At 40.6% G+C, this 16,020-nt stretch overlaps 2 pseudogenes; one reads left to right on the top strand and one right to left on the bottom strand.

The window, feature by feature from the left end:
* Positions 1–5,575: 5,575 nt before the first annotated feature.
* Positions 5,576–10,953, bottom strand: LOC103237688 (protein LSM14 homolog A pseudogene; annotated as a pseudogene).
* Positions 10,954–12,613: 1,660 nt separating this feature from the next.
* LOC103236808 (signal peptidase complex catalytic subunit SEC11A pseudogene) lies at positions 12,614–13,584 on the top strand (annotated as a pseudogene).
* The last annotated feature ends 2,436 nt before the right edge of the window (positions 13,585–16,020 follow it).

The raw sequence follows: 16,020 nt of genomic DNA, 5'->3' as shown, positions 1-16,020 counted from the left end.
TTTATTCACTCAATACCTTTTGGGTTTTAATATATTTGTGTGACTTTTTAAAAGTCAGATTGGCAAATGCAGAATCATGTTCGGAGTTACTTCTTACAGTTCGGTGTCATGTGAAATTTAATTTATATAGAATCAGAAACACAGAAGTGGAAGAGACGCTGGAGACTACTTCTGCCCCCTAATTTTACCAAGTAGCTTATGCAACATCCCATACAGATGAAAAGTAGGATGCTATCCCATTGCCCAAGAAATATTAACTCCAGGAAAAGCGAAACAAGTCTTAGAATATTTACAGCTTCTAGCAGTAAAAACTGTTCAGAGCTTGTGTCCATTCTGATTTCCTCAAACCTCCTCCATGTGGATATCCCTGAATGAAGAAAAACAACAACAGGATGCCACTGGGACCAGGCTCTAGGCTCAGACAGAGCCCCAGCCCTCCATTGGGTCGATTATTTGGTGACTATCCTGTGTCATTACAAACAGAAAAGTCTCCCTTGCTATAAATACTCATTGAAATCTAAGATACATTTGTTCCATTTTTTCTTTTTCTAAAATAAAGCATGTTAAATTCCTTATCACTAACAACAGCTGTATCTGTAGCAAAAAAAAAAAAAAAAAATTGTGAGGATGAGTGCCCTATTTCATGAACATTTCCTTACTTACCATGACACTTTTATTCTCTGACTAACCCTTACAAACAACCAAAGCTCTAAAACTCAAACCCCCCAAAAGGGAAAAAACAACTCTGAGACATATTTAATTACCTTTAGCACATTTTAGCTGACTTAGTGGTGGCGTTCCAATATTGTGCATTAGAGAGTTTGACAGCACATACGACTTTTTAAAATCCTGATAATCCATAGATATTTCCTTTAAACACTTCAAATATTTCATAAACAAGCATGGACATTGCATTGGCTCTCATGAAAATCTCATTCTAAAACCTATCAAGATGGTTTTCACTTTTCTTCCTAAAAGAGAGTGGTAAAGACAGATTCTAATTACTAAACATAAATGATAAGTATTTCCATTTAATAATTTCTTAATAAATTACATGTACATGTTTATATTGAGCATAAAATTTGAAAATAAATGGGTCTTACGAACAGAGAAGTAAACTTTAAAACCTAGTTTTGTGAAATTGTAAGAAAAAAATTGAATTCTGACTTAAATTCTAATATTTTGTGCTTAATATAAAAATGGTCACTAATATTTTACGAACCAGAGCAGCTCCTATAATGAAAACAAAATAGGAGGGGCAGAGGGTTTTTTTCTCCCTTTTGTTTGTTCCTCTTGGCTCAAACCTCTCATAAAAACACACACCTCCAGCCCCATCAGATGTTAACACTGCCTTTCGAAGAAACTAGGAACTATCACTAGGAAGCCCTTCATCTCCCATCCACCAAAGAACAATCCACTTGCTTCTGTTCCCATACTGTGCACTCCATTCTATTGCTAACAATGAAATACGCTATTAAAGGCCTTGTGCTTTTTCACTTCTGAATTCCATTTACAATCTGTATCATCTATTTCCTTCTGTCTTGTTTCAAACATGCTTTAGAATTTCCTATCTTTAAAAAGAAAAAAATTCCTTTTTCCTCTAGATCCAGCTTCAACCATCACCCCATACATATATGTGTCATATGGAGAAGAAGGAATCGGTGAGGCCATCTTTGAAGAAGATCTACCATAATAGCTACTTCACAATTCTTTCTTTACTTGACTTCATAGCAGCAAAAGACATACTAACACCCACCTCCTTTCTTGAAAGACTTTTATTTTGCATTCTGTGACACCCCATGTATTAGTCTGTTTTCACACTGTGGAAACTAAAGACATACCTGAGACTGGGAAGAAAAAGAGGTTTAATTGACTCACAGTTCCACATGGCTGGTGGGCAGGTCTCACAAACATGGCAGAAGATGAAGGAAGGGCAAAGGGACTTCTTACATGGCAGCAGGCAAGAGAGAGAGCTTGTGTGGAGAAACTCCCTTTATAAAACCACCAGATCTCATGAGACTTATTCACTATCACAAGAACAGCACAGGAAAGACCCACCCCCATGATTCAATTACCTCCCGCCAGTTCCTCCCACGACATGTGGCAATTGTGGGAGTTACAATTCAAGATGAGATCTGGGTGGGGACACAGAGAAACCATATCACCCCACTTGTGTTTTCTACCTCTCTGCTTAGACCCTCCATCCCAGTCAGCTTTGGTACACTTCCTTTGAGATGTCCCACATCTCTTGGGGGCCTTGCTCTTTTCATAGCCACTAAACATTGACTAGATGACCTCATCTGGCCCCATGGTTTTCAATACCTGCTATGTGCCAACAACTCCTGAATCTGGACTCCAGCTCACACCCCACCCCCTACCAATCAATGTGCATGTCAAACTGCCTACTGGAAATGCCAAAGCTAGCTTGACCTCTTTTCAATCAAGCCTTTAGTCAAATATTATCTTTAGCACTTCCCTGAGCATTATATAAAATATAGCACTTTCACACCATCACTCTCTATCCCACAAACTATTTCTTTTTCTTAGCCCATATCATCAACTGATACACAATAAATTTATTTCACTACTTCATTATATCTCTTTCAACTTGATCTGTTTTGTTGGCTATGTGTCCCCAGCCTCTCAGTGCCAAATGTCTTTCTAGTTCCTTATCAGCTGCTTCTCTTGAGGGTTAACATAGTATCCCAAGGATTTGGAAATGGCCACATTTAATACTCACCTTCTCCCCTCCCCTTAATTTGTCAGTAAAATTGCTAAATTCCCAGTGCTATGAACACCGCCCATTATCCTTCTGGCTCCTAATCTGCCTCAAAATTTGAGGATGGGGGAAAGCGGTTTTCTGAAGCCTTTGGTGTGTTAGCCTAGCTCTTATACCGACATTTCAGGTATTAGCATCATCCAAAGCATAATAAAAATCAACCAATAACTGTTCTCTGAAAATGGTTTAATTCTCAATATAATGGTAGTGGTCAGGTACATAGATCAAAAGCCAAGGTCTTTCCTAGACTTTACTTCTCCGTTGATTTATGTATGTCTTTACAATATTTTAAATTTTAAAAAAATAACAAATGCATGTAGATACAGGAGAACTTCAAAGACACAGTCCTGAGACCTCCAATATTTAGAAGTGTGGAGATGGCAAAGTGACTGAGAAAGAGCAAGAGAGGAGGTCCCAGAAGCCAGAGAGCATTTCAAGGGGGAAGTGATGACCTGAGCCAAGAGCTGTTGCTGCTCTGGACAGAAGGAGGATGTGCAGGGAAGGCCATAGTGGTCTGGAGAGCTGCTCCAGTGAAGAGAAAGGGATCAAATCAATGAGCAATGGTTCTGTGCATGATAACCAGCAGGTCCAAGTGGACCAAACACAAGTGATAACACCAAGGGCTTTACATTGCAATTCTGGCTCCAATCCCCACAGGGTCACTGGGTCTCAGAGGCAAATCACTTAAACTACTGCTCTTTAGTATCAATTGCAAATTGATGAGTGTAACAAATAGCATCTACCCACCCCACAGAATCCTTGGGTTCAAGGGTACAATGGACTGAATGTCTGTGTCCCCCTACAAAATCCATATGCTGAAACCATAATCCCAATGTGATGATGTTTGGAGGTGGGACTTGTGGGCAGTGATAAAGTTATGAGGATGGGACCCTCGTGACTGAGATTAGTGCCCCTATGAAAAGAAGCCAAAGAGATAACTGGCTGTCTTTCTGCCACATGAGGATACACAGGAAATCAGCAGTCTGCAACATGGAAGAGGCCCTCACCAGAAGTCAACCATGCTGGCACCCTGATTGTGGACTTCCAGCCTCCAGAACTATGAGAAATGAATTCCTGTTTGTAAGTCACTGGGTCCATGGGACTTGGTTATAGCAATCTGAGCTGGAAGACAAAGAGTAAGCATGTACATGAAGGAACTTTTAAGTTAGGAAAGCTCCGTGTACATGTTGGGTCCTATTTCAGACACTTCTGGGAGCCAAACAACCATATCATAGGCTCAAACTCAAGATTTATGGACTCTTTCCTTTTTCTCAATATAAAGAGATGTTTTTATAAAGTTCACAAAATCTTATTAAACTAGAGATTTTAGGAGAAAATTTAGAACTTTTAGGAGTAGAAAACTAATTTAAAAAGGAATAAAAAGTTGATTTATAAAAAATTAAGCATTATTGTACTGAATCTTTGACCTTCAATGATGAGGAATTTTATTTTAGTCAATATATTAGACATCAAACGTAGTTTTAAAAAATGTAATACAGGTAGTCACACAATTATACTATGATACTTGCTAGTACTGAAAGGCTGTGCTAGAAATATTTTAAGATTAAATCACAAAATTTAAGATTATTTATCCATAATTTCTCCAATTAAATTATCATAAGCAGATTGAACACAACTCATCCCGGAAACTTTTTTTCCTATATGGAGATAGAGTTTAAATTCAGGATGAACCACAGAGCATAAGAGTTCACGTTCTGGGGCCGGAGACTGAGGTATAATCCAGGCTCTCCTGTTCTGTAAGCTATTGACACCAGGGCAAACTATTCAACTTCCCCACCTTGTGTTGCTCTCCCCAATCGCATTTCTCTCTCTCCTACAAAGAACCAATATCCGAATTTGGTTTTCAACATTCCCGTGCATGCACTTGATTCTTTTTAAAGTAGGAATGTATGCCAATGTAAATAAAATATAGTCTTGTTTTATTTTTTTGTTTGTTTTTTTTTGCTGACTTTAAAATGTTTATTCTTTAAAAAATTAGTCACTTTTTATACAGCTATACAAAGTTCTTAATGTTTCTTTGGCAATGGAATATAATGGAATTTTACAACTATATAAAAAAGTTACCTTTGCCTAAGAAACAGTATTTATTGTGTGTACATAGTTGACTGACAAAATTCTCTACCATCCAGCACCCTAATTAATTGATGAAATAAGCTACCTCATATTACAGGATTCCCCAAAAGAAAGGAGGAAAGAGATACACACGCATGCACACACACACACGCACACACACACACACATTACCTTCTGTGGCTCAAAACACAGTATCACGGCCCTATCTGCAGGCAACTTGAAATTGCCGAATACAATTTAGTGATTAAAAAAAAAAAAAAAGCCTTTCAGTGATGAAAAAATACTTGTAAGTCCCACTGAAGTACTGCTTTAGTTTATACATAAAAAATTACTTAACCTTCTGCTATTCCAAATATATTTAATGCTCATTTTTTTTTGTTTTTTTGTTTTTTGTTTTTTGTTTTTTTTTTGAGATGGAGTCTCGCTTTGTTGCCCAGGCTGGAGTGCAGTGGCCGGATCTCAGCTCACTGCAAGCTCCGCCTCCCAGGTTTACGCCATTCTCCTGCCTCAGCCTCCCGAGTAGCTGGGACTACAGGCGCCGGCCACCTCGCCCGGCTAGTTTTTTGTATTTTTTAGTAGAGACGGAGTTTCACCGGGTTAGCCAGGATGGTCTCGATCTCCTGACCTGGTGATCCGCCCGTCTCGGCCTCCCAAAGTGCTGGGATTACAGGCTTGAGCCACCGCGCCCGGCCAATGCTCATGTTTTAAGATGAGCCTTCCACCCCCAAAAGTAACTGCATTTTATCTTTGAAATTAAGCGGGAAAACAAACAAACAACAAAAACCCAGTGCTGGTGACAAATGTACAGCGAATTCACTTCTTCATTCTTCGCAAAGACTGAAATCAATTTTCAGGACCATGAAGAGCTAGAAATTCACCTATTTTCAGAGACTTGTTTGTAGACTATGCGGCAACTTTGTTGTCTTTCCTATATTCAAACTCTGCAAACTCCCAGCCCCCACGACCTCCTCTGAATCTACTGCGAAATCCTCGAGGGGCAGTGAAGGTACCACCTCGGCCACCACCACGCCCTCTGCCACCACGGAAACCAAGACCTCCTCTGCCTCTGTATCCCCCACGGCCACGGTTTGGACGAAGTGGGATTCCAAATGTTTCAGCATTTAATCTTCTTTCTTCAGCCCAGGTTGGTTTTCATTCTCTATTGTCATCACAAGAAATATTATCAAAGAAGGATTTAGTTTTGTCATAATAGCAATTAGGTCCAAGTGGATCTTCTTCATCAGCATTTCCTTCACTGTTTTGGGTATCAACTCCTGAGTCTCCTTTATCTTCACCATTTACAGGCTTCTCTTGTTTCTCAAGTTTATCTTCTTTTAATTTAAGTTTGTTATGAAACTCTCTGTCAATCTCTTCCTTGTTGAATTGTGCACTTGCACTTTCAAAGTCAAAGTCTTTCTCAAATTTCACTGGCCCATCTCACCGAATACCAAATCTTCCCCTGCCACCCCGATGACCCCCACGCCCTCTCCTTGGCGCTGAAGGAGCACCTGGAGCTACTTGTCTCTTGTTATCATTTCTGAGTTGCTCATTTTCTGGCCTTGAAACTTTGTGTACTTCAGCTTGCCTGTGCTCCTGATTCTCTATTGCTTTTTGGCTGGTAGATGGCAAAGGCCTGGTTGATACAGGACTCCTTCTCCCAACAGGTGCTGGAGCAGGTAAGTGGGCTGAGGCGGTCTGCATTGCTTGTTCCATGGTTGGGCTTTTTCTCAAAGGGTCTAACTGAGGGCTTGAACGACCTTTGAGATAACTGTGTTTTTAGAGATCTTGTATCCTGTGTAAAGGCAGAACCAACCGCACTACTTGGGGGTAAGGTACACTGTTTGATGTTTCTGTTCCAAAGGACGTCAAAGAGTTTCCAGCAACACCAACAGCACCGAACTGCTGCCCAACTAAGGAACTCGGACTGAACTGTGGGGTTGTTTTGTATTTTTTACATTTTAAGTAAACAGGATACACTAATTACAGAAGCTGAGGCTTCTGTAACTTACCATTTTTTTCAACATCACCTTTGATATTTACCTATGTTAATACCTAAAGCTCTAATTTATTTATATTCATAAAAATACACAAACTCCATTATGTAAAAAGGAATGCAATTTATTTAGCCATTCTCTTACCGATAGACCTTTAGGGCATTTACAATTTTTCACTTTTGGAAATAATGCTGCAGGAATCTTCTCTGCATGTATACAACTTACCTATGAATGGAATTATGGCATCACATGTTATTAGGCATTTTAACTTTTAATATTGCCAAAGTACTCACAAAATCGTAGTACTAATTTTTATCCCTACCAGCAGCATGAGTTTCCTCTTCCTTACCATTTCAGCAATATTTCATCATATCAGACTTGTAAATTTTTGCCTATCTGGTAGGTAAGAAATAGTATACATTGCAGCTCCAGCTGCCATTTGCTGGATCACTGCGGAGGTTGAACATCTTGTAGTATTATGTATATTGGCTATTTCTGTTTCCTCTTCTGTAGCTTTCTTATTGATAGCATTTGTCTATTTTCCCTTGGGTTGTTCATCTTTCTGTAACTGATTTTTAGGAGCTTGTTGCATATTCTTTATGCTAAAGCTTTGTCAATTATATGCTATGCAAATACCTTCGTTCGGTCTTGGTCTTTTAACTTTCCTGATGGTACTTTTTAATTTACTTGAATGTATTAATTATGATTTGTGCTTTCTGTTTGTTGTTCTTTTTTCTAGAAATCACTTCTTGCCCTGATATAAAATGTTGTTTTGTGTTTTCCAAAACTTTCAAAAATGTGATTTTTCAAATAAAATTCTGAAGAGCCCTCGAGCATGTGTGTGTGCAATAGTGTAAGACAGCTATTACTTTCTTTCACATCCATTCATTTATTTTACCTTTTCGTCAATCTACTCTATTCGTAGAGTAGACACTATCAGAACTGATAGGTAAAATAAAAACCTGAAAATATATTTCATAGACCCGAGACCACAGAGCTTGTCAGTGACCAAGAAAATCAAAGTGAGCATCTCCACCTGAATGAGCCCCAGGTATTTCCGTTGTATCAACATGTAAATCTGAAGCCTTATCTTATCTTCACTCCTCACGCCACCTCCCTGCCCACACTGCTCCTCTTCCTGCGATCAGGTGTAGTCATGGGTTTTATCAGCTGGGCTGCCACATCAGCCATGGAGATGGTTGCACACTGGACTTCCTGAAAGCTGGGTGGGCACCCTCCCCAAACCCCAAGCAGAGATTAAAATATAATCAGTCTGGGTGAGGCCAGGCACTGATAGCTCCTAAAACTCCCCAGATGATTTTAACATGAAGCCGGAGCGGTTAACCTCTAGATCAGCGTCTTGTCCCCACTCCCACCCCTGCATATTTGGTAATACCTGGAGAAGTTTTTGGTTGTTTGTCTCCCCAGCACTCCCCAGGAGTGCTACTGTCATCTCACGGCCAGGGTCCAGTGATGCTGTCCAACCACCTACCATGCTCACAATGCCAAGCCCCATAATCATTAAAGAAAGAAAGCGTTGACAGCCGAGGTTGAGAATTGGACCTAGAGTATGCTACCTCCACCCTTGCAACTCAAAATGCTGCTCAGCACCAGTGGCATGGCATGGACATCACCAGAGAACTTGTTAGCCATGAGGAATCTCTGGGTCCTCCCCAGTCCTTCTAGTCAGAATCTACATTTGAACAGGAGCCCCAGGTAGCTCAGGTGCAGGTCACAGTTTGAGAGGCCTTGCACTGGGCAGCTTCCCCCATCTCCCCTTCCCCCTGCAGGTCTAATCAGATAACACATCCTGTCAGCACTATATCTTTATTCTATCTGAAATTGTCCTGGCCCGTCCATCCCGAGGACAACTTTATCGGCCCAAGACTTCATTATTAGTCATCTGAATATTGCAGTAACCTTCCATTCTGACCACCCTCTTCTGTCCTAGTCAAGCTCCTCACCCCTTCTGAGAGTTATGACACATTTTAAGATGAAAGAACATAAGCAAACATTCCCAGGGGAAAACGCACACATGCACACACACCTACCCACCCTCACATACTCCGAACATGTTGTACGCAATTTCAAGAGGTTCACATAGCTTCTAATGTGCTCCTCAGACCCCTCCAGGCAAAAATCTCCACCTTGGTATCTGAGTAAACAGATGTGAACTTTTGGGTCTCCTGCTGAAAGCCCCAGCTCTTTGGTGTGGGTAGCCAGGCCCCCCCACAATTTCTGTCCACCACCAACAGCACAGCCTACACCAGCCAACCACATTCATGGCAGCTGCCTGTGTGCAAGTGCTCTGCCCCACCCCAGAGTTAAGCAGATGCTGTTCCTCCTGCCTGCTGCACCCTTCCTTCCAAGGTTGCCTGGCTTAACCCTGCTCCCACTTTGGGTTAGGTTCCCTTTACTTGTGATCTCTTAGTTCCCAGAGCTTCCGTCTGCCACAGCACTTCCTGAAGTATATTAGAGGGTATGTGTGCATGTGCGTATGTGTGCGTGTGTGTGTGTTTCTTACAAGTCTCTCATCACATCTGAGACAGGAAAGGGTATCTTTCATCATCTGCATTATGCCTGTAATCCCAGCATTTTGGGAGGCCAAGGCGGGTGGATCACGTGAGGTCAGGAGTTCGAGAACAGCCTGGCCAACATGGCGAAACACTGTTTCTAAAAATACAAAAATTAGCTGGGCATGGTGGTGGACACCTGTAATTTCAGAGTTTCATCTCTGCAACTTCGGTTCCTGACACAAACAGAAGCTCATTAAAGGTTACTAATAAATGTAAAGGAACAATAAAGCTAGCATTATTTCTACTCTATCATATTGCTTTCCAATGTATGCTTTGGTAGCTTGGCATTTTCTCCTTATTAATAAGGTATAATGCCTTATTTCTTAGTCAGGCATTGTACTCAGCAAGTATGAGTGTTCATGCTTTTAAAACACATTTTCTTATATTCCTGAAACATAAGTAAAAAAGATTAAAGGTATGATCACAATAAATGAGTGAGTGCCTAGGTGTCCCCTGGGTTCTGAGGAAACGTACCCCAAGATCTATGCTCCCATAATATTGCCTGCAGAAGCTCAGCCCTGACTGCAGCGTGTCTTTCTCTGGGAATTCACAGCAGCCATTCTCAGCTGATTATGGGAGATGAGAATCTAGAAACAATTTCCATGTTTGAATGTCCAGTTGAAAGTGTTCATTAAGGACATAGATCTTGAATTTGGATAAGAGATAAAAGTTTTATTCTTTTTTTATTTTATTTTATTTTTTTTTGAGAGGGAGTCTCACGCTGTCGCCCAGGCTGGAGTGCAGTGGCCGGATCGCAGCTCACTGCAAGCTCCGCCTCCCGGGTTTGCGCCATTCTCCTGCCTCAGCCTCCCTATAGCTGGGACTACAGGCGCCCGCCACCTCACCCGGCTATTTTTTTGTATTTTTTAGTAGAGACGGGGTTTCACTGTGTTAGCCAGGATGGTCTCGATCTCCTGACCTCGTGATCCGCCCGTCTCGGCCTCCCAAAGTGCTGGGATTACAGGCTTGAGCCACCAAGCCCGGCCAAAAGTTTTAAAGCTAGGAATGTTTATCACTGAAAACATTTTAATATACCTGCAGAGATTACAAACTAGTGCATTATGTTTATTTTAAAGGGATAAGAGCCTCCTTAACACCAGGTCACCGGTTTTCAGGTAAAACCAGAATTTACAAACTCATCATCCTCATTTAGAGAAATGTTGGGAAAGATGCTTAATAAGAATAGAGCATATTCATTAAAGAAAAGTCTTTTACAAACAAATAACGTTAAAATATTTTACAGCCATGTTGTTTCATGTCTTCTACTCTTTTGCAATTACAACTTATTTCTCTCTGCCTTCCAAAACAAACAAACATGAAATGTCGTTTGCTTTTAAGGTGTCACCTCTTTTTTGCTTTGATTTAGTGCTCTTTGGCCACAAGCCCACTGGCCCCAAGCCACATCAGGCTCCTCTGCATTGCCTTGGAAAGGAAGGATTTGGCATCGCAGCGCAGGAAGCTTGCTCTGGCCAGCGTTCCCACAAAGTGCCCTCTGAGTGGCAGCTGCCATCTGTTCGGCTTTTTCTCCTTAGACAGGGCAGGTCCTAAGGATGCCCTGTGCCCCTTTTCCCAAGACAACCCCCCCCCCAAGACAAAGGCTCTGTCCACACTCCCCAGGGAAACAGGGTAGAAGGGCAGATCCTTCTCAAGGACCAACATAAAGGAAACAGCAAACAGCCTACATATTTGAAAGTGTTAGCGAGGTCCTGTCTGAGGAAAACAACAACTAACAAAACAAAACAAAACAATCCTCTTCTCTTCCAAACACCCTTAAGTCCTCAATCCTAGAATCATATCCTCTCTGTCCACATGAGTTAGAGCTGCACTGAATTTGTCACTGCAGACAGGCAAGATAACAGAGAAAAACAAGTCAGCAGACACCAACCAGTAAGCTTTTGAAGCCTTACATAAAGAGAATGTTCTGCCAGTGTCTGAGGTTGGTATACCTGGTTTGAGATCGGTTCTTCTACTTACTGGCTCTATCTCAAACAAATCATAGAATCAATCTCTTTGAGTATTCATTTCCTCCCCTGTAAGATCAGAATGGAGATTAAAAATAAAACTTATCTCACAATAGCCTCCCTCATACTCTTCTTTAATTCAAGGAGAAATTTTGCTTGAATTATCAGAGTAAGATTTTACAATGTCCGGCCAGGCGGGGTGGCTCAAGCCTGTAATCCCAACTTTTTGGGAGGCCGAGATGGGTGGATCACCTGAGGTCGGGAGTTCTAGACTAGCCTGACCAACATGGAGAAACCCCATCTCTACTAAAAATACAAAATTAGCCAGGCATGGTGGCACATGCCTGTAATCCCAGCTACTCAGGAGGCTGAGGTAAGAGAATTGCTTGAACCCAGGAGGCGGAGGATGCAGTGAGCCGAGATCGCGCCATTGCACTTCAGCCTAGGTGACAGAGCAAGACTCTGTCTCAAAAAAAGAAAGAATTCATGGTGTACTATTCAAATCTGGTCAATAAAGCATCGATACAACACTTCACAAATGCAAAAACCTCTGCATCCAAGGATCTATTCATGTCTCAGGCTCTGAGGTCAATTATTCCCTTCCATTAAACAACTTCCTGTTTTGCTCTATAGTATCCTTTATCACACTGGACTCTTTACACTATTTTTGTTCTGCTTTTTTTCTACCCACAAAATCATTGCACCTGAACAAGAAACTGATTTGTTTTTAAATCAGGTTTTCTCACAGAATCAGTGACATAAGAGGATTAATTGTTTGTTTTCAATCTTTTTTCTCCTCCTAGATCTATTTTTAAAACAAATTTTATTTTGGGATGTCCTGACTGGGATGATACTAAATTGAAAAGCCTGGTGCAAATTTTATTGACCTCCATTTCCTACTATAAAGGATGTCCCCTACTAATCTGTCATCTACAGGGCAGACAAAGGCCAGAGGCCAGGGAAGCCAAAACAGATGGTGTGTGCAAGAAGCACAGGACCAGACTCTTTATGTTTTGTTGATTGGTTTTAAAATAGTCAACTGGAAGAAAAAGGAAAAAACACAGGGGCATTTTTCTTCTTATTCCAAGCTGTGCCAAACTAAATGTTACTTGCAATGTGCATGGCAAACACAATGCCTACAGATAGATTTGTAATCAATGTTTCTTGGGTATGATAGAATTCGAATGGATGGAATGATGGATGGATAGTTGGATAGATGGGTAGATAAATAAATGAATGAATGAATATTAGTAAAGGTTTTGTTTAAAACATGCCCAGAACACAAAAAAACAAAAGTTATCACTTAGAAAACTCTATGAATTACAGGCCAGTTGTTCCACCCGCTGGTCGGTCCTCGCGCCCTCTCCCTTGCCAGTGTCCTGCTCGCCATCCCCGCCATGCTGTCTCTAGACTTTTTGGATGATGTGCCGCAGATGAACAAGCGGCAGCTCTATTATCAAGTCCTAAATTTCAAAATGATTGTCTCATCGGCGCTAATGATCTGGAAGGGGTTAATGGTAACAACTGGGAGTGAAAGTCCAATTGTAGTGCTGCTCAGTGGCAGCATGGAACCCGCATTTCACAGGGGAGATCTTCTCTTTCTAACAAATCGAGTTGACGATCCCATACAAGTGGGAGAAACTGCTGTTTTAAGGATAGAAGGAAGAAAGATTCCTATAGTTCACCGAGTCTTGAAGATTCATGAAAAACAAAATGGGCATATCGAGTTTTTGACCAAAGGAGATAATAATGCGGTTGATGACCCAGGCCTCTATAAACAAGAACAACATTCGCTAGAGAAAAAAGATATCGTGGGGAGAGCCAGGGGATTTTTCCTTGTACTGGAATTGGGACCATCCTCATGAATGACTATCCTAAATTTAAGTATGAAGTGCTCTTTTTGCTGGGTTTATTTGTGCTGGTCCATCATGAGTAAGAAGTCTGCCTTGCTGTTCCTGGGAAGATGCCACACTTTTCCTTACTGGATATTTGGAGTAGATACTGGTTTGTGATTGATGGAATGGAGAACACACGTGCTGGCGCTTCTTGGTGGCACTGGTTTGCGTTAGTTTATGTTTCCACGCCGGAGTTAGTGTGGGCGGCCGCATGTGCACCAGAGAGTGCATTTGAGGGGACTTTCATTCACAGGGTTTCATAGTTGTCATTGTCACACTGTCACATTTTTGTACACTGGTGAATTTTTTATATTAAAAGCCTGAGCCAGAAAAAATAAAGTTCTATGAATTACAAAGTGAATGCCTCCCTACTTTTCAGAGATTAACAATGTAAAATTTTATCCATATCCTTCCCTATTTTGTCATATTTTAATATTTTTATTGTTTTATATTATTTATCTATTTACTTATATATCATTAATTTTTTCCCAAATTACAATCACCATTGTGCATAGTGATCTACATCTCATTTTTTTCACTTATACATCAAGAATATTTGTTCATGTCAGTGTATAGAGATCCATGTTGTTCTTTAATGACTACATGATATTCTGTCATATAGCCATACTGTAAGTGATTTAATCAGACTCTTATTGAAAATTAAATTGTGTTCAATTTTATGCCATTACCACAATACTGCAATGTACTCCCTCATATATATATTACTTATGTCACTGATCATCTGTATTTTTTAAAATTGTTAATATGCCTTGTTATTTTCTGTATTGGTTTCTTTGTCAATTTTTTTTTTTTTTTTTTTTTTTTTTTTTTTTTTTTTTTTGGATACAGGGTCTCACTCTGTCTCCCAGACTGGAGTGCAGTGGCACAATCACAGCTCCCTGCAGTGTCAATCTTTCAGGCTTAAGTGATCCTCCCACTTCAGCCCCACTGAGTAGCTGGAACTGCAGGCACGCATCACCATGCCTGACTGATTTTTTTATTTCTTGTAGAGACGAAGGTCTCACTATGTTGTTCAGGCTGGCCTCAAACTCCTGAGCTCAAGCAATCTTCCTGCCTCAGCCTCCCAAAGTACCGGGATTACAGGTGGAAGCCACCACACCTGGCATATTTTTTCTTTACAGAAACTCTGCACATTAGAAATTTTAACATTTGTCATTCGTATGTGTGGCAAATATATTCTCTCAATCTGTTGCTTGCCTTTTAACTTTGTTTTTGGCATCCTTCACTGTTTAATTCTTTTAAACTTTTCTTTTGTTAAATTTAGTTTTTCCTTTATTGCTTTTTCTTTTCTAAATAATCCTGAAGAAACTTCCTCAACCTCAGGTTTATAAAAATTGTATCTATTCTTGACAATTATACCTTTTATGATTGAGACATTTAACGCTGACTTAATATCCATGTATTTTACCACATTCCAACCTTTTTCAGAATTAAGTTACATGGATGTGACTCATTCTAGCCGATGAGATGTTGGCAGAGGTGACATAGGCAGTTCTATGTCACTTTTACCCCTGATCATGAAGACCCCTGTGTGAACCTTTAGATCTCTCTTCCGCTTCAGCAATACACCTTGAAACCAAATGGTTCAAATTTTGTGGGAATAAAATGGAAGCAACCTTGATCCCTGAGTCACCACATGGAAGGAAGCTTCCCTTGAAGAGTCTCCAGGCTTACTTTAGACTTCACATAATCAAGAAACTTTCCTGGCTGGGGGTGGTGGCTCATGCCTGTAATCCCAACACTTTGGGAGGCCGAGGCAGGCAGATCACCGGAGGTCAGGAGTTCAAGACCAGCCTGGCCAACATGGAAAAACCCTGTCTCTACTAAAAATATAATAATTAGCTGAGCATGGTGGCATGTGCCTGTAATCCCAGATACACAGGAGGCTGAGGCAGGAGAATTGCTCAAACCCAGGAGGTGGAGGTTTCAGTGAGCAGAGATCATGCCACTGCACTCCAGCCTGGGTGATAGAGTGAGACTCAGTCTCAAAAAAAAGAAAAAAAAAAAAAGAAACTTTCCTATGTTAAGCTACTGTGATCTTAAGATATTTTTACTATTGCAGCATAGTTAACCTAACAATGTTTTTTCTCTACATTTAGAAGTTTAGTTCATCTACAAGTTATATTTATATCATGCAATGTGAGAGTAAGTTTGGTTTTTTTTTCAAAATACTATCTTTATCATAATATTAAACTGTTTTAACTTAGAATTATTTATGTATGTATGTATGTATGTATTTATTTATTTATTTATTTATTTATTTATTTTGGATGGAGACCAATCCTTCAATGATTAGATGAGCTATAAGATGGAAATAAATATTTGACTACTTACGGGTTCAGGGGGTACACAGCATGCCTGGAGGCCACACACACACACATGCATTGCGTACACACATACACACACACAGGTCAGGGAGTGTGTGGAGAGAGGGATCCATGGGCCAGTCCCTTTATTGGAGTCCAGGACATTATTCAAACAGATGTCCCAAGAGTTTTAGTTAGTGGGTTCAAAGCAGCAGGCACAAATTCCAGGTCACACTGTTACTGAGAGGTGATCACTGTAGCACATCTGCACAGTCTATGTAGGATATGGGGGTCAGCAGGGCCAGTCAGGTAAGTTGTATCCAGCAGTCCCATAGGGAGGGGGTTACCAGGAGGCAGTTGTATAAGACAGATAGCTGGATCAACAACACTGAGC

This window comes from Chlorocebus sabaeus, chromosome 8, assembly GCF_047675955.1.
Source record: "Chlorocebus sabaeus isolate Y175 chromosome 8, mChlSab1.0.hap1, whole genome shotgun sequence".
Lineage (NCBI taxonomy): Eukaryota > Metazoa > Chordata > Mammalia > Primates > Cercopithecidae > Chlorocebus > Chlorocebus sabaeus.
This window is presented reverse-complemented; position numbering and strand designations above follow the sequence as displayed.